Consider the following 14,416-nt stretch of genomic DNA (forward strand, 5'->3'; position numbering starts at 1 on the left):
GGAAGAGCTGGGGATTTTAGGAGGGGCTGGAGGTGTTTGTGGAATCCAAGAGCTGAAATGTTCTTATCCAGGTGGACATCTGGGTGTGGATCCTCTCAGCGGGGTCTGGTCTCATGAGCCTTTTCTTTTTGATCTAGGGAAGGGAGGGGGCCGCCACCAGCCTTACACCGGCTACCCCTCTGTCCCTGTCTCCGCATGGCTGACTCCTGCGGGTGCAACAGGGCCAGATGCAGATTGTGTGTCAGCTCCTCTAGGAAGTACCCACCAAACGCACCTCTTTCCCCCACCCGAGGGGCGCCCCTCAGCTGAGCTTGCACGACAAGCTGTGCCCTGACTCATCACGCATGTGATGAATTTTCTGTCATCTTCAGGGAGTTCCTTGAGGGCAGGGAAAGGGCCTTCGTTCCTGCATAGGAGAGCCCGGCACGTGAGCACACACGCTGGGCCTTACCCACGCACCCATGTGTCCACTCAGCAGACACTTAGTAATCAGCTACTCCGGGCCAGACCCAGCCCCAGTCCCCAGGACTTTACAGTCTAGTGGGCGACAGAGATGGGGAAAATGGACACAAGTGTCATAAAGTATTCTAGGCCGTGTAACAGAAGAACATGGGGACACCAGGTGACCAAAAGAGAGCAGTCACTCCTCCCTGGAGGGCGGTTAGGGAAAGGGCCATAACAAGGTGAGATGGCTCATTGAGGAGAGGAAGAGGAGAGGAAGTTTGTGAGTCTGCAAGGACGTGAAGGGCACTGCAGGCAGAGGGGACAGCAAGGGCAAGAACAGCATGCCGTGTTTCCCTGAAAATAAGACAGGGTCTTATATTTATTTTTCCTCAAGAAGACACCCTAGGGCTTATTTTCAGGGGATGTGTTATTTTTTTTTTTAAGTACTGTACAACAATCTACATTTATTCAAATATAGTTGTCTTCTTTTGGAACATCATCATAACTCTCCAAACCCCTAATTCCATCCTGAATTTCTTGTGACTCTATTTCCTTTAGAACCATTGGCCCCAATCTCTCATATTGAGCAATAGCGCTCTCGTGGGGCAGATGAGAAGGGCTGCTCGTCTTCTTTACCGCTCCGTGACGAAATGCATGGGTTGTGCAGATCTGCTGCGTAGCCACGCTCATCACTAGGTCTTATTTTTGGGGTAGGGCTTATATTGTGCAAATGCTCAGAAATCCAGCTAGGGCTTATTTTATGGGTAGGTCTTATTTTCGGGGAAACGTGGTGCATGGTACTGGGCGTTGGGTGTGGTAAGAGGTGGGGGAGAGACAGCCGGAGAGCAGGCAGAGCACAGGGCCCGTCAGCCTCTGAAGACAGAGGGCTGTGCACAGAGGCGGTGGGGAGCCTCAGAGGTGTGTTTTAAGTGTGTACAGATTTGCTGTTACATGTTTGATGTATTGATGGCTGTGTCACATCTCCTCACATCACATCAAGAGCTCCTAAATGCAGTGTGATCACAGAAGGGCTCTGCGGAGTGGCAGGGATGCTTTGGAGCAGGCAAATGTCCCAGGTCCGTCCACGCTCACCCTGGGCCCAGTCCTGGCTCCCACGAGACTTGAAGCAGTGCAAAGGGGCAGCTCCGGGGGTGGGGTGGGCTTCCCTGGCTCTGAGCTGCCCTCAGGACTCCTGATTAATCACGGCAGCCCTTGGCTAAGATCGTGCTACGATCATGCCACTGTACTCCAGCCTGGGTGCCAGAGTAAGATCTTGTCTCTAAAACAGAAAAAGAAAGTAACAGAATACCCACTTAAAATGAGTTTTGATTAGAGGAGTTCAGTTTTCTCATCTATAGGGAAGTGTGGGCATAGCTGGCTCAGAGACTCTGTGACCCCAGGGCTCTGGGCTGGCGTCTCTGAGGTTCTCTTGGCCCTTCCTTCAGGACTGTCAGTTGGCTGCAGCTGGCCCACACACCCGGTCCTCACACACCTGTGCTCAGAGGTAGGAGGCTCAGGTGGCACAGGAGGGCATTCCTCCAGCAGACTTCCCTTCTGCCCTCTGAGCTGGGACTGGGTCACATGCCCACATGCCCAGGACCAGGGTCCCTCTTCCTGAAGCACCTTGCTGGGTGCCTGGTCCCTGAGTTTTCTGGGCCAGTAGAAAGACAAAGCACAGCTGCTGGGTACTCAGTGTCACTCTTGGTCACACGAGGCACTCTGATTCTGTTGCCTTCCACTCCCTTTACCTTCAAGGGCAATGGTCCACTTCTCACTGGTTCGTTCTTCCCATGGCAGCTTCACCAGAAGTGAGGGGGTTTCTCCACTTGTTCATCACTCCTGGAGCTCTCAGGATGCCCTTGGCTGTCGGGGACAGAAATCTCAATGCAAACTGGTTTATATAATAATATTCAAAAAGCCAAAAGTCCCAAGTAGGGTTGGCTTCAGGGCTGGCACAATCTGGTGGCTCCAGCTGCATTTCTGGGCCCCTTTCCTTGTGTTGGGTCCTCCGTCAGCCTGGTCCGGGAATGTGTCACCTCTGTGAATGGCTCATCCAGAGGCACCGAGAAAGGGTTAGTCTGGAGTTTCCCCGCAGCAAACCTCACCTTGCATTATGGGTTAAAATTGCCTCACAGGCTCATTCCTGACCCAAAGATTGGCCAAAGGGATGCCCCTTTTGGAGAAAGAAAGGCCCAACCCTGGAGTGGAGATGGTTTCAACATCTCCTGAGGGGGGAGCACTCATGGGAGGAATGGATTCCTGAGCAAACAGGAATTCTCCAGGAAGGAAGAGGAAAATAGATGTTGGGCAGGAGATCAATGACAAATAAAAACCATTTCGGGTCAGTTTCCTGCAGCTCCACCTGTCTGAGTATGTGCAGACCACGTCTGGAAGGACATACAAGAAACAAGTAGCAGAGTCTGCCTCTTGTGGGGTGACTCTGGGACCAACTGCAGGGCAGGTGTATTTCCTGCATGCCTTTTGTGCTGGTCTGTGTTTGTTTGTTATCATATACACACAGCTATTCCACAAAGTATGCAAAAGCCATGCCAAAGCAGTGAGACAGAACAGGAGGGATGGAGGAAGTGGAGATGGGACCCTTAGATCGCAGGGAAAATCAAACAAGTTTACCTTTTTAATCTTACAGGCTGTCACTGAGATACAAAACCCAAATTCTCCTTTCACCCCAGCAGGAGTGGGGTGCAGGGGTGTTGGGGAGCTACCCCGCACTTGGCTTGGTCCTGGGGGCAGAGGAGGTGAGGATGAATGAGGATGCTCACAGACAAGCCACATGCGGGAACCAGCCAGTCCGGGGGCAGGAGGCAGAACAGAGACCAGGATGCACACAGCCTTCCACCTGCTTGTCCTGCGGTCTAAAGGAATCTCTCACCCACGTCCTGAGTCAGCAGAACATTCCAGAAGGATTACAACCTGCCACGGGCCTTCTCCCTGACCAGAACTCTTGCAAAGGCTCATAGAGGAAAACTCACCCCATTCAAGGATGTGTAGTCAGAAAGGAGCCTCATGAGATCTATATACAGACACACAAGAGGAAAGGGGTGCGGGGCAGGAACAGAACACGCGTTGCCATGGGATTGCAGGCACATGCACAAACAATAGTGACTCTGAAGCCCGAGAACAACCCAAACAGCCATGATTAAGAAATTATTTACACAAATCATGGCACATCTATATAACTGACTATTTTGAAGCCATTCAAAATAATGAGTTATATCTGTATATGCTAACATAGAAAGATATTCAAGATATAATTTTCAAGATTTCAATTCAAGATATAATATTCAAGATATAATTTTAAGTGATTTATTTATGAAATAGGTGATATGGGAACATAGTGCAAAATTCTAATACTACAAAAGGGTATGCAATGAAAAGAAAGTTGCTCTTTTACTCCGGTCCCCAACTATTAAGACCCTCTTATCAGTAGCAACCACTCCTCTGACTGTTCTCAAATAATTTTTAAAAGTTCAATATTTCTTGGACTAGGATATATAATTGAATTTTTTTAAAAAGAAAGATCAGAACAGTGTTTGATTCTATATGTGTAAAATTTAGAAGATTGTAAATATATTTGCAGGTGTGAGTATGTATATAATATATATAATATGTTATATGTATAAACAGTACAATATATAAAATCAATATAGATCGTTCTTTTCTGAAAAGAGATTCTGGACCCTATTAATCAATCAATTAACTAATTTCCCCAATCATCTTAGAGGAAAATGACCGGCAGTCAGATGGGGGTGAGTTTTTTTTTATTTTGCATTCTCCTTTGTTGAATATTTACCAAATGTGCATTCACTTTTATGTTTAATTTTTAATTTATTTAAAAATAAATTGAGAGGGAAGGAGGTGAAAAAACCAGTTCAGACTAGTGTCTAAAGAACTTTGGCAGGAGAAGGGAAGAGATAGAACAATAGCTTAAGGGAATAGCAGGTTGAGAAAAGTATTTTTAGAGGAAGCTTTAACTCTGTTTGCTTTTTTCCTTTTGCAGAGAAAGCAACCAGCTTGGGGGGGGGAGAGGAGAGAGAGAGAGAGATACAGGGAGAGACATAGATAGAGATAGAGATAGAGAGGGAGAGGGAGAGAGAGAGAGAGAGAATGGGTGATGGAGCAAGGTCACAGGCAGAGCTGGAGGGAGGGGACAGGGCCAGGCAGCTGGGTTCCCCTGAGTGATTAGGAGGGGCACATCTTCAGAGAGAGTGTTGGGGTGGGGGCCAGATAGGAGGTCCCAGTGGCCACAGTATGGGCCCAAGGGGACAAGGGATTCCAGACTGTGCACACATGTCCAAAACAGCCAATTGTGGGTTCCAGGCTGCTGAGGGGGCAAGTGGAGCCAGCAGAAGATGACAAAAGAGCAGAATGGGCAGGTGTTAAAATCAGAACAAAGTCGAAAAACTGGTTCGGTGGCAGGGATTAAAATCATAACAATATTTTAAAAAGGTTATGATCATGATGGGACATCCAGGCTCATAAGCAAGCACTCGCTGGCTGCATGATCAAATACGTGCAGCAACGTCAGAAATGTCGAAACAAAGTAATAAAGCTTTTTTTTAAAAAAAATCAGTTTCAAGCTTTTCTTGGGAAACACAGCTTTGGTTAAAATGACCCTACAACTAAATAAGGTCTATTTAATACGGGAGGCAGTATTTCTAGAGGAAAACAAAGCACTTAGGCTGATAAGTTACCAATGCATCAAAACATTAAATTAGCATTTTTATTTTTGTTTATTTATTTATTTTGGTTTAAAACAACATGGATTTATTGTCCTACACTTATCTAGTTCGGAAGTCCGAAATGGGTCTCATGGTGCTAACATCACTGTGTCAACAAGCCTGTGTTCCTTTGCGGAATCTCTAGGGGTGAATCTATCTCCTTGCCTTTCCACACTTGCTGGTTTGTGGCCCATTTCCTCTATCTTCAAAGCCAGCAACAGTGGGTAGAGTTCTCACATCATATCACTCTGACCTTAGTGTTTCCATTTATATCGGGTGTACAGGTGTACGCCTGCCTTACACAGAAGTAACAGCTATATTCATGCACATCTGGTTGCAAAAAAAAAGAAATGTATTAAACACATCAGAGGTGCTCAGAGGAAATGAATCACTTAGGGATGGAACATCTTTAATTAGAGAGGACATCTTGTCCCACCCAGAAACAAACTCTGCATACAAGTATAGATGGAGCTGTCATTTGGAGTGACTTGTCAAAAGAGCTTGAGGTAAAATGAAAAGAAGCCGAAACTGGAAAGTAAAAACCTGAGCTAATAGTAACTACTGACTGACATCACCAGAAAGTTCAGGAGATGAATCAGGAGGAAACAGCAGCCTCTCAGCCCTTCCTTACCCAGGGATCCTCTCTTCCATCCCTTTCCACTCAGCGCCATTTCCTGTGGAATAACCTTCACGTTTCATGGCGCCACAGAACACGAGGCTTGATTAAAGGACTGTCACACAGATAGATGAGAAGTATACTTAGAACAAAAATGTTGTCCGGTGGGCTCCTGCTTAATACATTTTGGCACATCCAAATGATGGAAGAGGACGCAGTTGTTAATGAAAACAGGAAGGAGGAAGACATGGATGTGCTGAGTTTTCTAGTGTCTAAAACTCAAAGTGCAGAACCATGTGTATAGGACAATCTCTTTTGTATGAGGATAAAAGTCTAGGGTATGAGAGTATTACATATGTGTGTGTGAGTATGGTTATATATGAATGAAATGTATTTCTATATCCTAAGGTGCAAGATTTCTAAGTGAAGAACATGCCAAGTTTTTAAGTTGCAAAGTAATATCTATATCTAAAAAATGGCAAAAATAATACACGTGCATAGATCCATGTGCCGTGTAGGGTGTGAACACCGGGCCAACTGGAAGGACCTTGTCACCGTGAGGAAGAGTTGACATGGGAGGACGGTGCAGGCTTTCAGCTATGCTCTGTTCACATCTGTATTTTTTGAAACTTGTACAATAAAGATATATTCATATATTACTTATGTAAGAAAATGAAACCAGGGCTGGGCGAGGTGGCTCATGCCTGTAATCCTAGCACTCTGGGAGGCTGAGGTGGGAGGATTGCTCAAGGTCAGGAGTTTGAAACCAGCCTGAGCAAGAGTGAGACTCCGTCTCTACTAAAAATAGAAAGAAATTAATTGGCCAACTAAAAATATATAGAAAAAATTAGCCGGACATGGTGGCGCCTGCCTGTAGTCCCAGCTACTTGGGAGGCTGAGAAAGGTGGATCGATTGAGCCCAGGATTTTGAGGTTGCTGTGAGCTAAGTTGATGCCATGACACTCTAGCCGGGGCAACAGAGTGAGACTCGGTCTCAAAAAAACAAAAAAGAAAGAAAAGAAAAATGATAAAGATCAAAAATAAAAATTATGTGATCAACTCTTTGATCCCCTCGTGGGAAACCATGAGAAAGGAGGTGATTTAGTCATGAGGTAACACAGCCAGGCTCACCCACCCATGACCACACTGGGTGTCTTGGAAGGAAGAAGCAACAGGAAGCTTGGTGGCTACACCAGGCCCAAGTACCCTCACTGCTGTGAAGAGATTGAGCTTGAAAGTCCATCTCAAAAGGTCTTCATCCTTCAGCAGCTACAGGGCAGGGGAGGAAGGGAACAATGGCAACATTATAGGGCTTACTGAAGAGAATAATTACAATTTTCAGGAGACTACTGAATTTTAGAACTTCCTCTTTGGACTCTAAATTACTAAAAAATTGAACGACTTCTGGAGAAGGCAGATTGTTCCTCTGTAGCCGGGGACGCCTGAGGAGCAGGAGAGCACACCAAGGCCCTGTGGGCAGGGGGGGTGGTGGTGACACACAGCCCCTGGTGGAATGTCTTCACGACACAGTCTTTGAGAGTCTTCTTCTGCTCAGGGTGAGAGCTGCTTACCTGACTCTAATCGGGTCCTCAAGAACCCTGAGGCACATGACAAGCTGAGAACAGTGAAGGCTACAAGTCAGTCTTCTAAACCCCCTGTTAAAAATCCGGGAAAAGGAAGGTTAGAAACATTTATGCAGGTGGTGGGGCCAAGATGGCCGACTAGAAACAGCCTGCACACATTAAACTTGTCAGTTTAATGGCAGATCATGGAAGAAAGGCGTTTCCATCCAGTGGCTTTAAAGAAGAGGGCAGAATTGAGTTTGGTGTGTGGAGAAATGAGAACGCATGACGAAGACCCAACAGAGCCAAAGGGGTGATGCAGGAAGGCCAGGAGACGAGCTCCTGGCAGTGGGTGTTCTAAAAGGAACTGTGGGATCCGAAATCTCTGAAAAATTCTACGGGAGGTGGACATAAAGGCCTCCCCTTCCTCCTCCAGGACATTTTCAGTGAAGCTGAAATTTGTTCCCTAATGCTTTTGTGTAGCCTGCTTCTCTCCACCACCCTTCCTTTTTAGAAAATGTCTTAAAGTAACTGGCTCATTGTTACAAAAACTCCTATAGATGTGTGTATTTCCTTTCATGTCTGACCCCTCCCCTCAACTTCTCTCTCCAAATGCAAACTTTGTTACCAGCTTCTTGTATCTCCTGCCGGAGATGTTCTTTGTGTACTTTTTCTTAAACAGTATCATATCTCCTTTGTTCTGCCCTTGCCCTTGTCACTTAACACTTGACCTTGAGCAGATGTAGCTCTGGTTTATATCCTCATATGCAACTTACTATTCTATTGTATGAGTGTACCATAATACATTTGACCAGTTTCCTACGGTTGGAGTTGTGGGTTTCCAGGCTAGCAGTGAGGCAACAATGAATTTGCTTGTTGTGCAAGTACCTTTTTCTGGAGAACTCAGAGCAGGACGGACGGCTGTGAGTTTGCAGAGATAGCTGGAGGGGACTCAGGAGCGTTAAGTGAAAGGACCATGAGAGACTAAATCCTGGGGAACTGTTAATATTTGAGAACCGTTAGGGCTCCCCCCAGGCAAGGCATTGGAGATTTGAGGTGAAAAAGATCTCAAGGGCTAATCTTCAGTTTTCTCCTTCTGTAGAATTCCAGAAGTGCCTTGACTAATTTCCCCTAATGTCTCCGTATTAGTGCTGGGAAGAGGGAGACTCACCTGTACATTCCCTGCTGCATGACCCATAGCGCCCGCCATAAAATTTTATTGACCTGACTACACCTTATCTTCCGTGAACAAGAATATAGCACTTGTTGTACTTTTTTTTTTCTATGAGTTTTCCAGTGGAGAACCATAGCCCTTGTAGACTTTACAATTATTTGGGGGAATCAACAGAGGGTGTTTGACATGCACCTAATTTGTTTGCATCTTTCTCCCAGATGCTGATCCAGTCTCTTTTGGGCCCTGCTGTTGTCCGGCTGGGCTGAGCGTGTCCCTCCCTTTTGGTGTCACCTGGAGGCTCTGCCCTAAGAGCCTTGCTTCATGGGAGATTGCCATGTCATCGTGCTTCCTTCTAACACAGGCAAGAGCAGAAGTGTTCCCGTTTGGGTGTTGGCTTCTTCTCTCACGACTGGGTCAATGTTCAAGGATTATGAAACCAAGAGTCTCATGATCTGAAAAGCAAGTGGAAATGCCCTTGGGAGGATTCAGTGGGTGGCTGCTGTGTAGACACCTGCCGAGTTTCCTGACGGTTGGAGTTTGAGGCGAGCACAGGGCGATGCCACTTAATAGCAGCATAACTGGACCGTGGGGCATCCTTCTGACACACGCGGACACACCTGGCTGTTGTTACTCATTCCTGAATATTCCGTCCCTTGAATGAGTAGGATCAGCCCCACCATGATGAAGAAATTGGTTGAGAGGAAGGTTTTCGTAAAAGAAAGGAGGAAGCATTACATAATCTCCACTTATGCTGTTTTCTCACCCAGTGGAATTCTGTGGCAACACTCGCAGAAACACTAGGTCCCACCTGAGTATTCTCAGATGTGGTAGGGGGAGAGGTGCCCCCAGGAAGTATTGCAGGACTCCTGGCTGGGTGGGCACAGGGCTGGTGTCCGGCTGGCATTCACCAGTGTGTGGTAAGGTTCAGCAATGATTCTGATTGGTTGAAGCCCATGCCACCTGAGGCATTAAATATTTTAAATATGTTTGGGTGTATCCTGAAAATCATACTCAATATGACATGATAATTTTACATATGGAAAATAAAAGGGAGGGTTTCTTTTGTCATTCACACTGTAGGAACTGAAGCTCAACAAAGCCCATTGGCTGGTGGGATGGAGACGTGTAAAAACCAGAATGGGAAGGAAGAAACCACTGGGGTCATGCCAGAATTGGCACGGGATGATGGTAATAAGAATTTGGCACTAGTCAAGAAAGCACATGGATGGAATAAGTTTGAGATATTCTCGACTACATAAAATGGAGGTGGTTCTGGTTAGGTACCAGCCGGGCTAATGCATGAAGAAAACCCACCTCTTCTGTGCATGTTTGGTGGGGTGGGAGGTGTGCATTGTCAGATTGAAATCATCTAGCCTTGTGGTCATCATAAGTGCCAATGGCCTTCCTGAGAGTCTCTGGGGGCTCCTGAGTGGTGTTCCAGTGCACACTTGCATGTTCTTATCATTCTCTGCCTTCAGGCTCCCATGCTGGAGAAGGGCTCCCAAAGCAGAGGCCCACAGAGGACAGTGTGGTGGGCAAGAGCTTGGCTGCAGTGCTGGATAGACTAGTTCCAGTCCTTCGGCTGCTGTGTATATTCAGACATGTGACTTAGTCTCTGGGGCCCCGAGTTTCCTCTTTTGTGATGGTAAGAGGAGCCACCTCAGAGCCGAGATGATACACTAAAGATTTCCACAGTGTCTGGCCCAGAGGAAGTGCTCAGTAAGTGGTAAGCAGGTACTGCCGACATGCAGGAGTCTACAGAGTCTCTGAGTTCAACTGCAGCCACAGAAGAGGAGATAGAAACTCCATGAAGGTCAGGAACCTCCTAAGGCTAGGAACCCGAAGAGGACAATGATCAGAAAAAATGACCATAAAAAACAGTAAGGCTTCTGAATCTTTGAACGTCTCCCAGTTCTCAGTGTGCTTTCCATCCTAATAAAGAAGAAAATCTTCTTCCTTGTTTTCAAGGGTGTCAGATGTAGCTGGAAAGACATGTCCCCTGCCTAGCCAAAGGTAGGAGAAGAGAAAACTCCCAGGAAACAGAGAAAAAAAGAAAAAGAAAGGCTGGAACCTGGGGCTTGAAGGAAGGAAGAAAAAGCAGCTAACAATCAGCCAAGTCCCCAAATGTAGCCCTGGGGACATGGCCAGCAGGAAGCCTGTAGTACTTCCTGCCACAGTGGCTCCTGGAAGTCAGTTTACCCAATAACACTCCCTGCATGGGCTCAGTTTAAGTTTGTGGCTTACTACAAATAAACATTTAGTAAACACATAATTGAATGGGCAGGCTGGCTGGGCTAATAGTGTCTATTATTTAGCTACTCTAGAACCCTCCAAAGGTATTGGGTGTGCCTTAGCACAGAGAGCTGCAGAACTGGGCAGGTGAGGAGAGGACATAGCTGTGGTTTTACCTGCTCATTCCTGCAACAGAACCTATCTTTTCCCTTGGGGGAACCAGCCCTCCCCTAGTCTTAGCCCTTGGCTTGGGTTCCATCTTTTAAGACTCAGTTTTACCAAAAGGTAACCTCTGGTAAGTTCTCAATTCCCAGTGCCAGGGTTAGGCACGTGATGCAGCCTGACCAACAAGAATGAAAGCAGTATGTCCAAGGAGGGGCACACGAGGCAATTCAGGCCAATGAGATGCAACTGCCGATACCTGGAGCTCCTGGCACAGAGGTGCTCTCTTGCTGGAGGGCTTTGAGCTTGTAGTCTGCAACTGCTGGGGCCTTGCCTTTCCTCCAGGAGAGCCTGAGTAAGGATGAAGACAACATAAGACAAAGGAGAGACAAGAGAGGGAGAGATGGATTCCCGCTCATACCATTTGAACTCCTCCTCTTCCAGCTGAACCTGATCTGCCCCTACAATTTTCCATTGCCTGGGCTTATAACTTCTCTTTTGTGCTTAAATTGATTTGAGGTGGGCTTCTTTCACCTAAATACTGCAAGAAACTAAGGGGACACTTGTTTACTCTTCACCACCAGAGTGGAAAAGCAATAGCGTCTTCCCTGTGGCCTGAATTATAGATTTCCCATCTCTTTTTAAGTTAGCCTCTGTGTTGGCCCTTGATTTTCCCAATTCATGTGCCTGACTCAAGCTCTTGAAACTAGTCTGAAATTAAGTTCACATTTTGTAAAAATAAGGAGGAAACAGAATTTGGTGAGAAAGTCAACATTTTACAATGAGATAGGATTTATATAAAATTTGCTCAATGTCTACCAGCATATCCATTGCCAAGCCTGGGTTAGCATCTCCAGGAGGGAGTAATGCCTATTTAAAACTATATGGGAGGCATTTTGAGAGATAGTATTAAGTAACTGTAAGTCAAATGATGGAAAAGAAAAAAATTCACCTTGGCAATGGAAATGACTATTCTGTTGCTTGTCAAGATCTATGGGTATGGGTTTGGTGTTTAGTATTAATATTTGTTGCATGTCTGCGTCTCTGGGAAGAGAATATGTCTCTCTTAATAGAACATGGGCAGCAAAGACACTCTTTTTAGGATCATGTGGTTTGACAAACATGCTTTGACAACTGTGGGTCAGGTGGAGAGTGGTTTTTCCATGTTCCCACACAGATACCTTGTTCTCCCTACTTCAGCATATCCAAAGTATTCCCTTCCTTTACGATTCAGTTCAAGGTATGTGTGATCTTGGAAAGTCCCCAATGTGCTTTGGTGATCTCATCTGTAAAATGAGCAGTTTGGACTAGATTGGCGGTTCCAACTTAAGGGGTGGGGGGTGGGGAAGGAATGGGATTCTTTGTTCAAAAAAGCTCACACAGAGCCCCAATAGAGTAAATGGATCAAACTGGAGCTGCTCAGGTAGCAGAGGGTTGGTGGGCTGGGAATTCTCCTTGGTTGGTTTCCAGGATGGCTCTTGAGGTATCTTCATGAGCCCTTAGGACTTTGGGGAACTATTTGAGAGCCCGGGCCAGATATTCTCCAAGACTTTTTTTATCTTCTTCTCTTGGACATCTTGGGAAATAAAGGAAAAAGGAAAAGAAAAAAGAAAAAAAAAAGGACTTTTTCCAAACACAGTAGTCCTCTATTTCTAAGTGCCACCTCTTCTTTTATGGAGCCCTTTAAATGCCTGGGATCATGCAGACTGCTTCCTTTCAGGTGCCCCTCAGCATTTGTGAATATATCATACACCTTGGCCCATGCTTATAAACTGACCCACCTGTAGAGTTTTGTCTTTCTTTGAAACTTACATCTCTATGTGTTTCTTTTGGAAGTGGCTCAAAACTTACTTAGAAACTACAGAAAGTAACTGAAAGTACTCGGAAATAGGGAGAGAAATTTTGTTCACAGACCAGGGAAAGGCTGGCAAATGGTAAGATCCTAGCCGAGAGCAAAAAAAAATCTGGGCAGATGCTAAGCATGGATACCAGGGCACAGGAGGGCCAGTGCAGACCTAAGGTCCCCATACTTGGTCCTTACCCTACATCGTTTCTCCCTGGTGTGCATGCTGGGCAAGCTGTGGCAGCTGGAAGGTCATAGAAGATGTATGTGTGTCACCTTTCATCCCTGGTGTCAGTCCCTGGAGTGGGTGATTAAGTTACTGTCGAAGACATCAGTTGAAGCAAAAGCCTGGGACTGTCACTACTATACCAACCTACCTTTGTCATTTCCTCGCCATCGTGGGTTGAGTTCTGCTTCCCTGAATAGAGTGCTTTTTCACTGTCATCCTCACTGTGGGGTTATGTGTAACCTTAAGGGGGCTTAGAAATATATTTCATACAGGACGTGGTTTATCTAAAACTGGCCATGCTCAGTGGGGCCTGCCCTTGGACTACACGCAGGGGACAGGTTCCAGGGGCTCAGCTGGGACATCATGGTTGCAGCACCACCTGGTGGCAGAGAAGAGCAGTGTGTGTGATGAATGAATATTATCTTTCCAATGAGGGGTAAATGGGTAAATAGTAAGATAAACAGTGTTCAGGGATCCCCTTTCTTCAAAAACAGCTCCATTCAAAATATGCTTTAAACGACCCCAAAGGCAATCACAGCATCAACAAAAATAAATAAATCGGACCTGATCAAATTAAAAAGCTTCTGCACAGGCAAAGAAACTGTCATGAGAGCAGACAACCTACATACAGAATGGGAGAAAATTTTTGCAAGCTACACATCCGATAAAGGGCTGATAACTAGAATCTATTTAGAACTCAGGAAAATCAGCAAGGAAAAATCAAACAACCCTATCAAAAAGTGGGCAAAGGACATGAACAGAAATTTTCCCAAAGAAGACAGAATAATGGCCAACAAACATGAAAAAATGCTCAACATCTCTAATCATCATGGAAATGCAAATCTAAACCACAATGAGATATCGCTTATCTCCAGTGAGAATGGCCTTTATTAATAAGTCCAAACAATAAATGTTGGCATGGATGAGGAGAGATAGGAACACTCCTACATTGCTGGTGGGACTGCAAACTAGTTCAACCTCTGTGGAAAGCAATATAGAGATACCTTAAAGCGATACAAGTGAATCTACCATTTGATCCAGCAATCCCATTACTAGGCATTTACCCAAAAGAACAAAAGACACTCTATAAAAAAGACACCTGCACTCGGATGTTTATAGCAGCACAATTCACAATTGCAAAGCTGTGGAAACAACCCAAATGCCCATAATACATGAGTGGATTAATAAAATGTGGCATAGGTACACCATGGAGTACTATTCAGCTATAAGAAACAATGGTGATCTAGCACCTCTTATGTTTTCCTGGTTAGAGCTGGAACCCATTCTATTAAGTGAAGTATCCCAAGAATGGAAAAACAAGCACCACATGTACTCACCAGAAAATTGGTATTAACAGATCAGCATCTAAGTGGACATATAGGAATAACATTTATCCAGTGTCGGGAGGGTGGGAG

Source organism: Microcebus murinus, chromosome 11 (genome assembly GCF_040939455.1).
Source record: "Microcebus murinus isolate Inina chromosome 11, M.murinus_Inina_mat1.0, whole genome shotgun sequence".
Classification (NCBI taxonomy): domain Eukaryota; kingdom Metazoa; phylum Chordata; class Mammalia; order Primates; family Cheirogaleidae; genus Microcebus; species Microcebus murinus.